This window comes from Orcinus orca, chromosome 15 (genome assembly GCF_937001465.1).
Source record: "Orcinus orca chromosome 15, mOrcOrc1.1, whole genome shotgun sequence".
Classification (NCBI taxonomy): Eukaryota; Metazoa; Chordata; class Mammalia; order Artiodactyla; family Delphinidae; genus Orcinus; species Orcinus orca.
Window position 1 is genome coordinate 53,907,642 of NC_064573.1, and position 15,823 is coordinate 53,923,464.

The 15,823-nt window shown below is 35.6% G+C and overlaps 1 long non-coding RNA gene across 1 annotated transcript; it reads right to left on the minus strand.

The window, feature by feature from the left end:
- Positions 1 to 1,127: 1,127 nt before the first annotated feature.
- Positions 1,128 to 10,867, minus strand: LOC117203702 (uncharacterized). The gene is made up of 3 exons (XR_004486567.2): positions 9,937 to 10,867; positions 8,358 to 8,445; positions 1,128 to 1,787 (listed from the first exon to the last, which is right to left on the minus strand). It is a non-coding gene; the product is annotated as an uncharacterized LOC117203702 (long non-coding RNA).
- Between the last annotated feature and the right edge of the window lie 4,956 nt (positions 10,868 to 15,823).

Here is a 15,823-nt window from a genome sequence, read left to right on the forward strand (position 1 = left end):
AGTATCATAATATCCAACATGCAATTCAAGATTAGTTGACAGCTGACAAATCAATAAAATGATACACAGAAAATAAAAATCAATGGTCTGAGTGAATCATATATTGGAATTAACAGAATTTTAAAATAGCTACTATAACCATTCCCAAAGATGTAAAAAATATAAAGGCTTGTGATGAATCAAAAGATATAAAATATCTTTAGTTAAATAAAAATCATTTTTAAAAGACAAAATGGAAAGTCTAAAAATGAAAAATACGTTTGAAATAAAATATTCACTAGAGAGACTTAGCAGATTAGAGATAGCAGAATCCATAATTTGACCAACATCTCTCCTTCTTAATTCTATCTTGGCAGATTTTTCTTTGCTTTTTTCTTTCTTCTTCTTTTACTTTTTTTTCCTTTTTTTTTTTGTACAGGGTTGGAATCAGGAAATTGTGGATGAGAACATATTTAATTTACTAAATTAGAAATTTGGCATGCGGAGGTAAAAGCATAACAAAAAATTACACTTGATCAAAAAAAAAAGGAAGGAAAAGGTGGTTATCACCAAGAATCAGGTGAAACAGCCAATCTCCTGCATTGCATACTTCAAAGCTCTTTTTAAAAAATTTACTTACTTATTTATTTATGGCTGTGTTGGGTCTTCATTGCTGCAAGGGGGCTTTCTCTAGTTGCGGTGAGCGGGGGCTACTCTTTGTTGCAGTGCGCAGCCTTCTCATTGTGGTGGCTTCTCTTGTTGTGGAGCACGGGCTCTAGGTGTGCAGGCTTCAGTAGTTGTGGCTCATGGGCTCTAGAGGTTATATATGAAGAATATAAACTCAAAGAAATATTAAAGTTTTCTATAAAGATGAGATGTTGTGATTGATACCTTCTAAGGGGATCTTTCTGGATAAACTGACATGACTTTGTTATCAGAATTGATTTCCATTTAGGAGGACATGTGCTTTGGCCTGATGACTTGCTATATATGAATCATCATTCCACTACCTGCAGGAAAAAAAAATGCTAGATTTCTTGTTCAGCTTAAGAGAATAAGAACTTAATTTATTGCTAAATTCTTAAGAACTGGGACCAGGGCTTGAACCGTGTCCCTGCATTGGCAGGATGATTCTTAACCATTGCACCACCAGGGAAGTCCCGCATTGCATTTGTTAAAAATCACTTCTTATTAAGCAGAGACATTGGAGGTAAGGTGGTAGAGCTAAGAAAAAATGTCAGTAGCCCCACAGTTTTCTTTCCGTTTCTCAATTCATTATCTCAAGCCTCTTGCAAATTAGACTTTATAATGTCTCTCTGTGATCGAAAATCCAACTGTATTTAGCCAAGGTAAAGGCAGCAAAATTTGATTTTTTACTACAGAATATTATAACAAATCCTGTTCCATTATACTTTATGAAATCTGCTTTATAGAAACCTCTACCAGAAATTTAAATGTTTCTAGTCTCATACATAATTTCTTTCTCTCAACATTATTCTCAGGTAAAAATGGATGCAAGTATAAGTCACAATGACATCCATAAAAAATGTCTCCTGCTCATTCCTATAAAAGATCAGCCTTTGGTAGCTTCCATCTTAGAGACAGATTCAACAGTTTACTTTTATAGGCGCTGCAAATTGCAGTGGTAACATTTTTCAATTTATTTTATTTGTTTGTCCTTAATAGATGTTGCTTTTATTTTTTATTTGTACCTGTGGTCTGACATTTCCTCTGCATCCATTTCCAGAACTTCTGAACCACAAAGCAATCCATGAGCTGATCCCAATCAAGTTGCTGACCACATCTACCTGCAATCAATGATAGTTTCATGTCACTTGAATTCTACAGAAGCAAAAACAAACAAACAAAAACAACCAAAATTTGTTAAGTCAAGAAATTCTGAAGTTGGTATTAGCTATTTCTGAAAATTCATTTTCCTACGGGCTTTGACTCCAAGCTCTCTGTGGAGACAGGCAAAATGTCATGCCGGCAAAGTCTGTTTTGTACTAGTCTCTACTTCCTAATTCTGTGTCTCTCTCATCTAGTGGTGCCTCCTGGCCTCACCTGCTCATCACCGATTCTAGTTCTGCCTTAGAAGGTTTAAAAATTTTTGATTGTAGACATTTTCCACATTTAGTTGGAAATAATGAAGAAACTTCGTACAAATATGTTGCATACAATCTAAAAGAGAGTAAAACTTTCAACCACAGATCCAGCTCCAAATGGATAATTTTGGGTATCAAATTGACTGATTGTCTCTTGATTCCCCTGATATCAATCTGGCAGTGCAACTGAACTGTGGGTTATGCTGCCACACTTTTGTGGATTCTAGGAGAAGACACGGGTTTCCTGAGTCAGAGATGAAGTAACTTTTATTATTCAGTAGCAAGAGTAACATGATTTTTTCCACCAATTTTGCAAGTTCCAATTTCTCCCAGGGTACGCGAGGGAGACTAGGTGGTATCTGCACACACAGTGGGTTGTGCTATAAGAAAGAAATCCGGAGCTTAGGTAAACCAAATTTTTATAGTAGTAAGAGGAAGACATTGTCATTAACTCGATTGCATTAGACAGTAAGCATGCCTACCCATTGCTCCAGAGGGAGAGACACTACTTCTGATTTCTAGGGCTATTAGCTAAACATCCTTGAAAAAATAATCCATAATTAAAGGCAGTTAGTGCCTTGCTCATAAACCGGGTAGAAACAAGAGAGATCTGTGGATAATTATCTTCCAACAAATACTTAGCGGCTTTTATTTTACAAAACCTTTTTTAATTTTTGACAAAATACCATCAAAATAAATGCATAAAAATTTTGAACACATCCAGGTTTCAGGCTATTTTTTAAGTCATTGAAATTTAGAAGGTTTGAGAGAAGAGTAGTTTGCTTGGCATACATAATGGGATTGTTTCCAAATAATACCAAGTTCTCTTGTCAAGTCCATCAGAGAGTCAGTGACTTCAGTGAGACAGGAAAATGTAGAAATACCTGCTGATAAGTCAACTTGGTTAAAGTTAGCAGGGAAGACCCACATGTAATAGATGCCATTGTTCTCTGAGAGAAGAGACCTTTCAAATCACGATAATGGGAAATGGGGCCTGAAAGACAGCAATACCAAATCCTAACTGGTATTAGGTATCCAATCAAAATTGATCCTAAAACCATGGGACATATTTTCCTGCAAAAATATATAATGTTTAGTGTTTCAACTCTCCAACAGAACAGGAAGTATATTACATAATTTCAGTAGCACTGAAGTATTAAGAAAAGTGACTATGTACATTCATAAAAAAAGGCCCAAATTAAAGCTTTTTTATAAGAAAACATTTGGGTAAAATTGATTTTCAGCATTATCTGTAAATTGCAAGAAAACTAGCTTGCAGTGGGGAGGATAAAAAGATAACTAAATGGGCAAATACTTAGCTTTGTTTTTCAAATACCTGAAAAGTTGAGTTTTTCTATTTTATATGAAAGTGTGTCTTTAAAATGTGGAGCCTAATTAGCAAGCAATAAAACTGTCTTGCCAAGTGGTTCTAAAGGTCTAGCTCATTAATAATATAAGAAGAATCTTCATTAAGCTAGAAGACATTGCTACTTTAAATATATTACACATGATCTTATAATTTTGGGTTTTATAGTTTTAATTGAATGTTTGCACCACTTATAATGTCACAGCCTTTATGATTTCACTTAACAATTGCCATCTGAAACTTTTCACATTATCCTGTAAGTCTTAACAAAATGTGTGTGTGTGTGTGTGTGTGTGTGTGTGTGTGTGTGTGTGTGTGTGTTTTCACCTAGGTTTCCTTTTTAAATAAAAAGATTAGGCTTTTAGACAGGCACAACAAAAACATTATTTTCTGGTTTTAATTTTCCTGCAATGACATTAATTATTTATTCCACAGTTACTGAACACCAGATATATATAAAATATCGTGTTTATCACTGGCATACTTAGATAAATATGTCACAATCTTGCACTAGTGAAATTTACAAGCAAGTAGTTGATTCAGATATGCAAACAATATTTTCCTAAGAACGATTTTTCCTAGCTTGAGCTACATAACTCCGAAATACTTTTTTATCAGATAATTTTCATTTTTAGAGCTAAATGGGTCTTTCAAACTCGTTTAATATAACTCCTTCAGCTTTTAAATAAGAATGAAGAAGTCCAGGAAGATTGTTATTTGTCCAAGTGTCCCTGTAACCCTGGAATTAGAAATAAATCTCCAAATTCAAGTCTAAAGCTTTTTCTGTTGGTGAAAATATCTGAAGCACAGTACTTATGGTAGATCACCAAACCTTGAAATATTTGTGGTAAGTAGCAAAGACACCTCCTAAGAATGATTTTCTCATTTTTATATAAAATATGATTTTAAATAAATATGAACAAATTTGATATTATTAAAAATTATGGTTTGTTAATAACATTTTATTTTTAAATTATCATTTGTTATAGTTACCAGTTTGCCAAACTACTTTAAAATAATTTTAATTAATTTACGCTCTGTAGAGTTCAACTTAATTATACATATTTATACTTACTGTATACTTATTTATATTTATATATTATACTTATTTATCAGTATACATATTTATACTTATTCCTGTTTTGTACTCCCCTGAAAAATTATTAAAGGATACATACTTGAAAAGTACTTCAGACATTTAGATGAGGGGAAAAAATTCATGAAACTCAAATTTGCTTACATTTGTATCAATAATTATTAAAAGATTTAGCCTAATGCACACAAGTTAAGGGTATGTTACCTGCCTAAAAGACATCAGTGCTTTAAAAAAGGGCCAATGTCATGTCAAATACACCTTCTGGTCTGCTCTATGTATCAAACACTACTACTAAATAATAGCTTTTTTGTCTCTATGGTCCTTATGAATAGAACATGTATATTGAGAGTTTCTGTATTTTTGCTTTCATCTCTAGCTGTAAGAGGCACAGAATGTCTCCCCATTACCAAGGGAAATGTCAGAAGCCAAAATATACTTGATCAGTATAAAACGGCTACCAGTCTAGGCCATTAAGGCCCCCAAAGGTCCACATATAGTAGTACGTTTGACTGTGTACTTTGAGATTTCATATACTTATATTGATATTCATATAATTATATCAACTATATATTACATATAATATGTTTAAATATGCACATACATAACATTATTAATTATAATTATCAATTATATTATCAATTGATCAAATATATATCAATACATAATTGATCAAATATGTATTAATTATATATAAATACATATACACCTATACACACATATATGTATTCAGTATTTATTTGAAATATTTACATCTAGGTCCAAAGAGAACTCTAGCAGAGAATATCTGAATTTAGCTTGCAAAGGAGTGGTTTAATTATTCTTTTGGTTGCTAAAATGGATCAGAGACCAATTCCAATGTGCGTGGGGGGTGGCTTTCCCCCCACACCACCAAGAAATGCTTAGGACACCAGCTGGGTTTCCTACAATTCAACACAGTGTTGACACTATCTACCAGGAAATAGCATCTGTTCCACAGGTTACGGGCTCAGTCTCACAAGATCACCCTCTACCTCAGGGGCCAATCGCAAGCCTAAGTTAACACCTGTGCATCTGACCAATCGGCTATACACTGAAGGTTGCAAGGATCCCCCTCCTTGGATTTCAGATGCTAGTTTCAAGTCCAGGCTGTAAACTGTACTTCTGACTAACTGGCTCTAAAACAGAGGTTCCCATGACCTCCTCCCCCTTTGGATTCATTTAATTAGCTAAAGCAACTCAAACTCAAGGACACATTTACTTACATTTACTAGTTTATAATAAAAGGATATGATAAAGGACACAGATGAACATCCAGATGGAAGACATGTGTAGGGCAAGGTATGCGGGGAGGCGTGTGGAGCTTCCCTGTCTTGCCAGGGCTCGTCACTCTCCTGGCATCTCCATGAGTTCACCAACACAGAATCTCTGAACCCTATCCTTTTGGGTTTTCATGGAGGCTTTATTACACAGTCATGACTAACTAAATCATTGGCCATTGGTGACTGACTGCACCTCAGCCCCTCTCCCCCTCCCAGAGGTTATGTGCAGGGGCGGGGCGGGGGATTCTGAAAGTTCCAGCTGTCTGATTACAGGGTTGGTTCCCCCGGCAACAAGGCAGCATTCGTTACCTGAGGGCTTTCCAAAAGTCACCTCATTAACAACATAAGATACCTTTATGGCTCCCATAAAGGAGATTACAAGGTTTTAGAGCTCTATGCTCTAAAATAGAATGGGGTCAAAGTCCAAGTATAAATTTTTCTTGTTATAAATCACAACATCCCAGTCCCAAAGTACAGTCTAGCACCAATTATATGAAAAATTCTTTCCAGGATAAAAAATTATATGCCAATCAGAGGATTAAGATTTTGGAACTAATGTTGTTTCCTCTGTCACCTGACCTGAACAACATGCTGAAAACAATACAGAGCAGTGATGATTCAGATGGAGGCATTTCCTAGGCTTGGACAGCAAGCTGGATGGCATCTGACATCAGTAACGTATTGATCCCACAGGAAATACACTGTTATAGTCAATATCATAAACTGAAGGTTTAAATGCTTACATTCTCTACTCAGCCAGCAACTACTGTGTACCTATGTGCTAGGCACATTTCATTTATCATGAGTGTAGGCATTATTTACCTAATTTTGAGTATAAATAAATTGACATTGACCCCAGAGTGGTTCAGTGAATTGCTTAAGGAGACAAAGCGAGTCACAAAAAGAAGTTCTTTCTAGACATAAAATTTAATGTCTTTCCCTATGTTTGTTTGCCCAGGTAATTTGAGGTAGTAACACATTCCCTTGGCACTTTCTCTGCTATGATATAAACCCCTTGATCAGCAGCAATACTCTATGGAACACTCGGATGGTGGCCAGGGCCTTCAGTGAGCACATGGATGTGGTGCTAGCAGAAGCATTGTGGCAGGGAAGACAGATCCACCTGCAGGATACGTTGTCTCTCCCAGTGAGGATGAATCAGTGTAATCAATCACCCACCAGGTGGCTGGCTGGTACCCCTGGGAACAGTGCCATATTAGGGGCTCAATAGCATTTACTGTTAGCAAGTTAGACACTCATCAGTAGTGGTAGCCAGGTCAGGTAAAGGAAAAGGAAGACTGTGCTGTAGATCTCATGCATCACTGCCACCATGACACATCATTCATGAGCCTATTATGCAAACATTGGGTGGGCTGATGAAAGTGGTTGACTGACATCCTCAGAGTGCTTCATTTTGTCCTTTTAATTATTAACAGCCTCCTTAAGATACCCTTTTTTGGTATTCACATGAGGCACAAATATCTTCACACTGTGCCAACTCCAAGTGACCCATCTATCTACCTGCTTCTCCCCCAGACTTCCTTTTTACCCATCTTACAATCCTGTTCCTTCCAAGTCCCCGACCATCCAGTGCAAAAGGAAAATCAAAATGCTAAGAGAGTGCTCTGAAATGGAGCCTGGAGACCACTGAGGAAGTGGGACTTATGCACATCTCAGCAGGATGGAATCTGACCTTCTGATCACTTATCTTCTTATGGCAGGCAGCCAGAACATCTGCACAATGTTCCAGAAACTCAAGACACTCATCGGATCCTTATACTAAGATAACTCAAGGTAGCTTATCTGCTTATCAGACCCTTACCCCAAAACAACACGGGACAGCCATCTCTTAAGGACAAATATTTCCTTTCTTGTGTCAGAGTAGAGCCTCATGGTTTTTGCAATTTATAAGCCCTGACTCTATCTCTTCCCTGGAACACGTTTTCAGTTTTACCTGGATCTGTGTCTCCCAAATTGCAATTCTTAAGGCTCCAAATAAATTATTTTCTTACTTGCAGCCTTCTGTATTGTTTTTTTTTTTTTTTTTTTTGCTTTGGTTGACATCAGTCAAAGTCTTAGCAACTTCCCTCAAAACATTGTAGATATATATTCTGGAAACTCACTCCAGATAATCTAACCAAATTTTGGCCAATGGGAAAACGTTTCCTTTACTGCTATCCTTCAGCATCATGTCTGAGTTGAGCTATAATGCTGTAGTCACCCACTTTCAGTTGGTACCAGCATTTCTTGCAGACCTACTTATTTTCAAACTATACCGAGTTTTTTCTTCTTCTGTTACCTGGTCATAAGCTACTTCCTATGACAGACTGAGAGAGAGGAGGCAATGTAACAGGAATGGTACTGAAGGAGTCTGAGGCACCCATCGCATAATGTAGTTCTGAGTTCATTGCCTTTCATACAGCCTTTCCAGTTGGTGATAAATTGCTACTGCTTATACCCACCTGTATGGCTTACTGAGTAAGATAACATCCAGTTCATGACAGAAAACTTACGCTGCATGGGCAACTGCATGGTGTTCCACAGTTAAGCATTCACTCTCTAACAACGCCCAGTAGCGAACACGGTAGCTTTCACCAAGCCCTGTAGCAAACACAGCACAAGGCCCAAATATAAGGAATTTGTGTATTATCTGTGCACACAGAACAAATACCAGGAATTTAAAACAGTAATATTAAATACATTTAATGATTTACAGGAATAGGCATAATAGGAAAAGCATCATGAATAATTCCACTCTTATACAATTTTCCCCAAATTGATCTATAGATTTCACACAATTCCAATCGAAACTTCATGAAGCTTTTCATAGAGATTAACAAGCTAATTCTAAAATTTAAATTGAAATGCAAAGAACATAAAATAGGTAAATAAACTTTGAAAAAGAGGAACAAAGTTAGATCCTGACTTCAAAATTTAATTTAAAATTATAGCAATCAATACTGTACAGTATTGCTATGAAGATAAGTATCTAAATCAATGAACACTCTAAAGAAACTAGAAATTGTGCATTGGGAAATGATAGTCCTTGTACCACACAGTCCCTGAATAACACATGATCCATATAGAAAAAAATAATTAAACTTGACTCTTATCTTACACTGTATAAGAAAATTAAATCACAATGCATTATACATACATTAAACATACAAGCTAAAACTCCAAAACTTTTAGAATACCTAGGAGAAAATACTTCAGTCTTGGAGCAAGCAAAGATTCCTTAGCTAGGTAACAAGAAGCAAAACCTTCAAAATAATTGGGAACATGAACTGAATCTAAATTTTAAAAAATTTGCTCTTTGAAAGTACATCGATAAAAAAAATAAAAATGCAAGTAAAGATACGAACGTCCTGTGTATGCTTGTGTATTCTGCACTCTTTATTAGATTAACAGAAAACAAACATAGAATAAATAAAATTACCAAAGCAAAATGTCAATTCTATAAAAAGACCAAAAAAAAAAAAAAGAAAAAGAAAAAAAATTGACAAATCTCTGGCAAGTCTTGAAAGAGGGAGAAAGAGAGAGAGAAAAGGCAGAACAATAAAAAATTATTAAGATATAAGAGGAATATAACTCAGACATCACATTAAAGACATCAGAGTACAATTTTTTTGAATTTTATTTACTTTGCTTTTTATACAGCAGGTTCTTATCAGTTATCTATTTATACATATTAGTGTATATATGTCAATCCCAATCTCTTTATTGATAGGCATTTAAGAGAACCTAAATGGAGAGCTATACCATGTTTACAGACTGAGAGTCTCAGCATAATAAAGATGTCAACTCTCCCCAAATTGATCTACAGTTTCAATGCCATTCCAGTAAAATCTCAACAGATCTCAACAGGTTGTTTATGAAGTCTGGAAAGCTGATTTTTAAATTGATATGGTAGAGCAAAGGGCCTAATTTTTTTTTAAAGTTTGTTAAATAACAAGGTAGTGAGAATTGTCTTAACAGATCTCAACATAATGCTGTGCCATACGCTATGATAACTAAGACAGTGTGGTGTTAATACAAGCATAGATATGCATAAACAATGGGATAAAACAAAGATCCAAGAAACAGACTTACCCATAGTCAGTGGAATGTGCTTTATCACAGAGCTGGAATTTCAGATCTTTGGGGAAAGATCTATTTTTCAATAAATGGAGCAGCAATTAGGAATCTACCTATAGAGAAATATGAAATTAGACTCCTACCTCTCAAAATAGATAAAATTTAATTCTAGTGTAATGAAGATCTAAATATGAAAGGCAAAATTATAAAATATTATAATAGAAGAAAAAATGCTATGACCTTGGGAAAGAAATGGATTTCTTAAACAGGACACCATAGCATATATTGAGGAGGTCACAAAATGTTGAAGTTATAGCATTAGAAGGATCTTCCACGTGGACTTTAAAATATCCCAGGATATATGGAGGACATGGAGTAGAGAAAAAGAGAACAGTGGTTAGAAGAAGGAAGACAAAGAAGCAAAGGCCAAAAGCCTCTATGATTTATGAAAGTAGCCATTAAATCAGAAGACGACAAAAACAGTGGAAGATGGAAGTATGGCGCATGGCATGGGCCTCATAAGAGGATAAGATTTTGCACACAGAAGAACGTATAGAACCTAAGAGCAACGATGGAGTGCTAGGAGAATGGCTGCCTCTTGGTGGTACATAGAGTATGGGGAGAAATAATAAACCAGAACTCAGGAGTGCTGGCTCCCTAGGAGATTGTACCTTGGGGGAGCATTGGATTTCCTTTCTGCCAAAGGGTAAAAGGGACAGAGGAGGACTAAGAAAATAAGTGTATTTATTTATAATGGTTTTCTCGTCACAGAGGCCATAGTAAAATAGAAATATAAATGGGAAGAAGATAGCAGTGGAGTAAGTACATAGTATAAAGACAACTATAGGGACTTCCCTGGCAGTCCAGTTGTTAAGACTCCATGCTTCCACTGCAGGGGGCATAAGTTGGATCCCTGGTTGGGGAACTAAGATCCCACATGCCGTGCGGTGCTACCAAAAATAAAATGTTTTTTTTTTTAATTTGTAGAAAAAATAAAGACAACTATAACTGAATTCATTGCAGAACTTAAATAATAATAATTATTGCTAGCATAACATGACAAGATGAGAAGCACTGCAGAGTTAACTGACCCAGTTCATAGTCCCAGGAAAATCCCATGTGTTGTGTGAAGTATAACAAGGTCAACAGTGGGAGCACTTGTTTAGATGTTCCCAAAAAGGGTAGCCACTATGGACACTGAAACAACAGGAAAACTGGGCTCTGAAGAGGACTCAGCTCAAAAGAGGGAAGAGGTGTGCATGAAGGCAGAGTATTGCCCTGTCAGATGCATACATCTGGCATCTCAAATTTTTCACCACTCTGTGCATGTTCACAAATGACCATGAAAGTGTTGCAGTATTTATTTTAGGTTACAAATAAATTTTAGCCAGTAAATGAATTATCAACTATGAAATTTATGGAATATTTCCACAAACAGTGAGGATAGACTGCATATACTAATGGTCTGCAAGATTTGGTCTTCAGATGTCTTCTGTTGGTCCTAATAATGATAATCAATAATATGCTAAAAACAGATCACATTCTTCACTTGTTTAAATACTTTTATATTTAAATATTTATATATAAATCTCTTTATATATTTTAAAATTGGAGAAGATTTAATACTTTTAAAATGATGGATTTTAGCTGCTCTTTAAAATTTGGAGGATGTGGCAACAATTAGGTCCCAGCTCCAGTATGGCAGTAAAATCCACTAGACCCAAATAGTGGCTGAACACTTTGGAGGCACAGGGCCTGTGCTCTCCAGTTCCGTCTTTTGAAACACCTGCCTGCTACGTTAACTGACATTGGCCAATGTTGGTGTTGAGTTTGAGATCCCTGCTTTAGAGGTCTTTAGCACAGTCTTGTTTCTCTCCACAAGCAAACAGCCTATACCAGTAATTCCAAATCATGCTTGCCTTAGAATTTCCCAGGAGTTGCCATTTCCTGAGGATTCACGCACTGATGGCTGAGCAAGTAAAACTCTTCAGCTGAAACACTGCCCTTTACTCTTTGTTCAGGAAGACCTGATTTCCTAGGAAATGTGTCTAATATTATTGGATAAAAAACACTTTTCAACTTACAACTTTACAAATAAATTTCTTAGGCTCCCTTAATTTAGTGAGTTGATACAATTCTGAATAAATTTAGTTCTGCCTCTAGGACAACCAAGTCTTGAAGAGAAAATTCTTCCAATATTATAATTCTAATCCCAGGGAATCCTATGTCATTTCCATTGGTTTGGTTTATTTCAAATACTAACTACACCTCTTATCCTGTTAATACCCAACCCCTTGCACTGTAATTCCAACATTTGAGTGGCCATTGCAAAGGTGTGCTTCGAGCTCAGTTTCTAGGGTAATGATTTTACTTAAAATGTCACTGAGTCTTTCCCTTATGTCTAAAATCCAATATGGTGTTCCCTAAAATGAACACCAATTAGAGCTAAGTCTAAAGTGGCCAATCTGAGCATAGGAAACATTCAAAAGAGATACAAGTCCAACACAAGAAGCCTTAAAATATAATTTAGATATTTATTTTTTTAGGAGGAAGCATCATGAAGTAAAACTATCTTAAAATCCTCTTTAGATATTTCTCCATCTTACTAGAGGTTCATACAAAGCACTGCTTTTAAATACTGCCATCTTCTTTCTTCAGTCTCCCTTTTCAATGCTGGGAGGCTCTTTCGTTGACATCCTTCCTTTTATAAGCAGTAGACAAGAACTACTTTAAAGTCTCACCAACCAATGTACAATATCACTCTGAGCCTCACTCCTCTGAGTCTCATCACACTAATTTTGAAATTTTAAAAATGTACTATGGTTGAATGCCTATCTATTTCCTCCACTACACTGGGAATTATTTTAAGTCAGAGACTATCTCTTTAGTATCTCTTGGGACAAGCTGATAGCAGGTATTCAACATATGTTAAAATTGAATGTCCACTAGTACCAGGTTTTTGTCAGTGGAACACATGTATGTGTTCAGTAGAGATTTTCAACACATGTTGCTTCAATTTATTAGGCAATGGCATGTAAGATTCAGAGAAAGTGGTATCAACTTGAAGACTTGGATTGAAGAAGCTTAAAACTTTTGCAGCCCAGGCAGTTAACCTTGAAGATTGATGGAATATTATTTTTAGATCATGAAAAAAAAATAGGCAGTTGCTTTATTTTTTTAATAGTTATTAATGGTAGCTGTCAGGCATACGATTATTGACTGAAGATGAGTCAGATTGGCCATAAAAAAATGTGTGTCCTGAACACAAACGGAAGAAAAAAGGTCCTGTAATTGTTATAAGCTCACCAAAGAGAGTCTACTAATTAAACAGTAGAGTGTTTACCTGTAACAGCCATTATAGGAAACTAATGAACTTGTTCAAAGGATGCAAACAAGTTCTCACCTGCTCTGTCAGTCAATAATACTGGAAAGAAGCAATTTCCATCACTGTAGGGACTCACAAGTTAATTCAGAAACCACCAGATTTTAATGAGCCTCAAAGCCAACACACTGGGTGGTAAAGTTCAGCCATCAACCTTTTCATCATATAAAAGTTATTTTTAAAATATAAAATATGGCATAAAATTGTACAAGTCTCTACATCACTCATTCTATCTAGAAAAGGAAGGGGAGAAAAGAGAAAAAACAGACAGAAAGGTGGTCTGTTTTGCTAGGGCTATACTGCACTCAACAAAAAGCAGAAGAAACTGATTAAAAATGAATGAGTTAATCAAAATCTCATTGTTTACTGTATACTCAATAGTCTTATCAGAAAACATTAACCATGGCACATAATGAGAACAGAGTAAGCAAGAAAGGTCCTTCTGCCCCATGTATACTAGTACATGATATATTAGTACTCTCAAATGTATAGCTGTTTCTATAAAAATATATTGTTTTAGAATAGAAAACTATAAAATTACATTCAAAACAAGTATTTAACACTGAATTATATGAATAGTTGTGTTTACTGTAAAATGAAGTTATGTAGAACAATTGATTTATAGTTAATTAATATTATGTTCTCTGAGACACTAGTCCACCATCTTCTTGGTCTGCTGGCTTTCCAAATAAAGTCACTATTCCTTTTCCCAACAACTTTTCTTTTGATTTATTGGCCTCTGGTGCAGGGAGCAGTACTAGCTTGGACTCAGTAACAATATGAATTCTTTTATTTTTTTTCCTCATTTTTTGCACTAGCTAGAACCTCCAGTAAAATGATGGATAAAAGTGGTGAGAGAGGACTTCTTTACCTTCTGATTTTAGAGAGAAAACATTTGGACTTTACCCATTAAATAAAATGTTAATTGTGAATTTTCATACACGTTCTTTATCAGGCTGAGAAAGTTCCATTCTATTCCTAGTTTCCTGACAGTTTTTGATCATAGTAGATGTTGTATTTTGTTAAATTATTTTAGAAAACAACATGAAATAATCATATTAATTTTCTTTTGTAGTTTCTCATTATGCTGAGTTACACTGATTTATTTTCAAATGTTAAACTAACCTTGCAATCCTGGATAAAACCCATTTGGTCATGATGTATTCTTTGTATAATTTTGGATTTGATTTGCTAAGTTTTTTTTAGGAAATTTTTCATCTATATTCATGAAGAAAATTGTTCTGTAGTTTTCTTTTCCAATCTCTCCCTTTATGGTTTGGGTATCAGGGTAATTCTGTCCTCATGGAATGAGTTGAGAAGTATTTCATCTTCCTTAATTTTCTGCAAGACATAGGGCAGAATTAATATTATTTTCACTTGAATGTTTGATTTACTAACGAAGTCTTCTGAGCCTAGAGGATTGTTTGTTTTTGTGGGAAGGATTTTAACTATAAACAATTCTATTAATAGGTACAGGGCAGCTAAGATTATTCATTTTTTCTTGAATTAATGTTGGTAAACTTCTGTAGTTCATCTAAGTTGTTTAATTGCATTTATCAACAAACAGTTGTTCATAATATTCCTTTACTATCCTTTTAATACCCGTAGAATCTGTACCGATATCACCTCTCTCACTTCTGATTTTGGGAATTTGTCTCATCCCTTTCTCTCCATCTCCCCCTCCCTCATCTTCTGTCCTCTGTCTCTTCTTCTTCTCCTCCTCCTTCTCCCCTTCCCCTCCTCCTTCCCTCTCTCCCTCTTCCCCTCCCCCTCCTCCTCCCCTTCCTTCTCCTTCTTCTCCATCTCCTTCTTCTCCATCTCCTTCCTCTTCTTTTCTTCTCCTCCTCCTCCTCCTTCTTCTTCTTCCTTCTTCCTTCTCCTTCTTCCTTCTTCCTTCTTCCTTCTTCTTCTCTCTCTCTCTCTCTCTCTCTCTCGCTCTCTCTCTCTCTCTCTCGTATGCCTGGGGTCTTTGCAGAGGTTTATCAATTCGAACTTCTCAAAGAACCAGTTTTGGGTTTCATTGGTTTTCTCTTTTTTGGCTTCCCCCCCTATTTTATATTTCATTGATTTCTTCTCTCATCTTTGTTATTTCTTTTTGCTTGCCTTGGACTTGACTCTTATCTTCCTCCCTTTTTCAGATAGAAGTTGAGGTCCTTGATATATATTTTTGGCTTTTTTCCCCTGAAGTTCTGTAGGTTTGACGTACTCATCTCTCTCTGTTTCACTTGCATACATCTATTTAATTAAATATCTTGAACGTCAAAAATGACTTTAGAGAAGAATGCAACATTTGCCCTTCCTGGTTAACCCAGAAATAACTTAAACCTTTTTTTTCCTAGTTTCAAATATTTTCCAGGAGTTTTCTTAATGAGGGGGATGCTATAAATAGGTAACAAAGATGATCCAATCACCCAGAATTCTCAAAAAAAAAAAAAAACCTTTAAAATTTCCCCTTTGTATATATCAAGATATAAATAAACTTAAGGTAATCCTCTTGATCACTTTCCTAATATTGTTTCT